The sequence below is a fragment of the Sapajus apella genome, unplaced genomic scaffold, assembly GCF_009761245.1.
Source record: "Sapajus apella isolate SASKATOON/1434 unplaced genomic scaffold, GSC_monkey_1.0 scaffold2, whole genome shotgun sequence".
In the NCBI taxonomy this organism is placed as follows: Eukaryota; Metazoa; Chordata; class Mammalia; order Primates; family Cebidae; genus Sapajus; species Sapajus apella.
In genome coordinates this window covers 56,761,150-56,764,934 of record NW_022436942.1, presented here as the reverse complement: position 1 = coordinate 56,764,934, position 3,785 = coordinate 56,761,150, and the positions used below count along the sequence as shown (strand labels likewise).

Below are 3,785 nucleotides of genomic sequence, written 5' to 3'. Positions count from 1 at the left end.
ATATTTTTAAAAAAGTTCTGCTAAGAACTCACCATGCCCTTTAAAATCTAATGACTTATGCCTTTATTCGTTTCAGGAAACATTTCACCGTTACCTCTTGAATATTGTCTCTTTCTAAAGACATCATTTCTCTTTCTGAAACTCTATTATATGTATGCTAAAGGTTCTAATTCTATCCTTGTGTTTCTTAACTATTTTCTTCCCCAAATTTTTGGTGATTTCCTTATCTCTTTACCTTCCAAATCATTAATTTCCCTTTGTGTTATGTCTAGTGTATAGTTTAAGCCATGATTGATTATTTAAATGACTATGTTTCTTTTTTGTCTTAATCTGATTGAGCTGCTATAACGCAATATCACAACTGGGTGGCTTCTAAATAACAGAAATGTATTTCTTGCAGTTCTGAAGACTGAAATGTCTAAGATCAAGCAGGAGGCAGATTTAGTGACTGGTAAGGACTCAATGCCTGGGTCAAAGACTGCTACCTTTTTGCTGTGTCCCCATATGGCAGAAGGGGCAAGGGAGCTTTCTCAGATTTGTTTTATAAGGAAGTAGTCCCATTCATGGGGGGCAGAGCCCTTATGACCTAATCACTTCCCAAAGGCTCTAACTCCTAATATTATCACCTTGGAGGTTGGGATTTCAACAATGGATTTTTGGGAGAACATAAATATTCAGTCCATAGCAGTCTTCATTTCTTTTTTTTTTTTTTTGGTTCCTAAGTTTTATTCAAGAACACATACAAAATATTCCAAATAAATGAAATTTAATCCTCGTCTTCCTCCTCTTCTTCGTCCTGATTAATCTGGAAGTAACATAATTCGTAACTCTCTTTGCTGTTAGCAACTACGCGCAACCAATCACGTAGATTATTCTTCTTCAAATATTTTTTCGTGAGATATTTCAAATACCTTTTGGAGAAAGGCACCTCAGACGTCACGGTGATCTTGCTCTTGCTCCTTTCGATGGTCACCACCCCTCCACCAAGGTTCCCGGCTTTTCCGTTCACTTTGATCCTTTCTTGCAAAAACTGCTCAAAATTGGCAGCATCCATGATTCCATCTTCTACAGGGTGGGTGCAATCAAGAGTGAACTTCAGAACCTGCTTCTTTTTTTTGCCCCCCTTCGCCACAAGCTTTTTCACGGGAGCCATGGCGGCAGCGGAGGCAGAAAGGGAGATGAGCGAACTACGCAGACGCAAGGAGGACCAGCAGTCTTCATTTCTAAAAATTTTGTTTTGTTTAGATTTTTCTTTCTCAAATCTGCCTGTTCTTTTCCCAAAGCACCTTGATCTTGTCTTATTAATACTTTTCCTTCATTTATTTTGTGGGACATTATTAATGTACTTATTTTCAACATTTCATTTTAGATTATGCAATTATCTTAATTATTCACAGCTGTGAATTCCCCCTTTATCATGCTTGCTTTCTCAGAGCTTTGTGTTTCCCTATGTGTTTTACAATTTTGGATTATGAGCTCATCTTCAGTTGACTTTGTCTCCTGGGGAAGCCTTGTTTGCCTTGAGTTGAAGAGGCACCTCTATTAGGTACTGTTGTCTAAGTCTTTGCTAGGGCTCTGTGTTTTGCCATGGCTCTGAATCCGTTTTAATGTTAGTTTCTTGGCTACAAACATTCTCATGCCACTTAAGTAATGTGAATTCAGGTCACACATTCAATACTTTTAGTTTAGAAAAATGTGAAAATAAGCCATAGAGTTGCTATTAAGAGTGTTTGGCACTAATGAGAACCTTAAAATTTCTATCTGGAAAGTGGGTATAGCCCGTTAAAGAATCTGTCTTAAAGTTGTATCTGCAGTTTGTATAGCAAATATAGTACTTTTACTAAATTTGCATGTTTATTTGGAATAGCTTGGAGATAGGATGATGGAAATATGATATAGTCTTTAAATTGTAGTTAACAGTAATAACAGTAATTTTACCTAGAATATGTGCTTATTTGCAGTAAACTGAGAAGTGTTGACAGAAATAATGGTGGGTGAAAATCATCTCAAGCCTCCTCTTGTGATTGGAGCTAAATATATAGTCTGGAATAATATATAAAGGCACTGATCAGCCACAATACCTCTCTGAAGAGGTGGGGGAAGGGAGCTCTTGATAAACTCTTGATATCTTTTAAAACCTATGTATCTGGATTAAATTTAAAAAGTGTTAAATAACGTTTAGGTTTATTTTGAATTACATGACAGTTGACCTAATCACATGTAGGGTATTGGACTAGTTAAGATTTCAGAAAATAAGCTAAAGTCAATCAAAACATTTAAGTTTCTCAATTTAATTTGATATAACCCTGAGCATTTGCCTCATATAAAACCAAGAAGAAGAAATTTAAATTAAAAACGAAAGAAGATCTTTATTAACTTGAACAGAAAGAGCTTTGATTACAGTCTTCCTTTCTCCAATCAGTGAGATGTCTGACAGCGAACCTTAGGGACTCCAGAGCAGTAACAAATTAAGAGAGGAATACTGCTGTTCCTGTGACAGTGTTTGGAGAGTATAAAACAATACGAGGTCTGGGAGGACTTTGTCTTGAATGAAAGGCCTGAAACTTAAGGAGGTTAAAAATGAAGGAACAATGGGATATCCATGTTGTTGGTTTAATAATTAGCACAAGAAAAAAAAATAAGTAGCTTGTCTTGAGTTTGAGAGAGAGGAGGCACAATATTTGGTCCCACTCCTAAGTTTTTGGAAATAAGATAGAATAAGTTCTTTTCCTTTTTTTTTTTTTTTTTTTTTTTTTGGTAGAAAGGATGTATTACTAGAAGAGGGATAAGGAGTAAGGGCAGCATCTCACTTTGGTGCTATGTATGTGCAAGGTCTTTGGAATAGACTGCTTGATTTGCAGGTCTACTCTGTCAGTTCCTCGAGGTGGGTGATGGTAAGAAGTTGCTTAAGCTCTCTATGCTCATTCTCCCTATGTGTGAAATTGGGAAATTTGAGTTGGTATAGGAAGCAAATAGTCTTTGTAGAGTGTCGTGCTGCCTCATAGGAGTCTACGGTGTTCTGAAGGGAAACTGGTGCTGAAAAATAGGGATTTTAAATTATAAGAGGTTATCAGGAATGCTTCCCTTACATATAATTGAAATACCTTCTATATGTTTATGTGAATTTATCTAGTGGGTTGAGGAAGTGACAGGAGCCATAGCTTTCTTTAGATTTTCAAAATTATTCAAAATCCCCAAAAGGGATTTGTCCTAAAATTTCTGTGGAGGGACAGGACAGTCCTAATTTGTGTACTATATGAAAGACTACAAAATATATTGGAGTTACTGTAGTTCTCATTTCAATAAGGTAAGTATTGGAGCACATTGGAACATCAGTACAGGTGGGGAAGAGGTATGTTCCCATGGCAACAAGAGTCCTTCCAAAAGGTTCAGAAATATACATAGAAATGTGGGACCATATTTGAATTAATCTTTAGGAACTTCTGAATTTATTGGGTTGATTTGATTGTAGTTGTGGTCCTCCTAATTCTGTAGGTATTTAGAGGTTGAATCAACAAAAGAACTATTGCATCTTATTTCTACTTTGATTTTGCTATAACTCCATGTCCCTGGTCAAGACATTTAATTATCTACTCCTATATATCTTTGACTGGATCATGTGATTCTCGATGACTTATTAGCTTTGATGTATCAAAAAGACTTGTGGTTGGATTCACAAGTGTAATGGTTATTTAGGTTATACTGATCTCATAATTTGCCACTTGCTTTTCATTTGTTCTTTGAAAAAAATTCAAAATTAATAAAGGATGCTTACATTTTCCACT

The 3,785-nt window shown here is 35.9% G+C and overlaps 1 pseudogene across 1 annotated transcript; it reads right to left on the bottom strand.

Moving 5' to 3' along the window:
• Positions 1-694: 694 nt before the first annotated feature.
• LOC116565218 lies at positions 695-1,199 on the bottom strand (annotated as a pseudogene). Its single transcript, XR_004275334.1, has one exon. The product of XR_004275334.1 is annotated as a 60S ribosomal protein L22 pseudogene (transcript).
• Between the last annotated feature and the right edge of the window lie 2,586 nt (positions 1,200-3,785).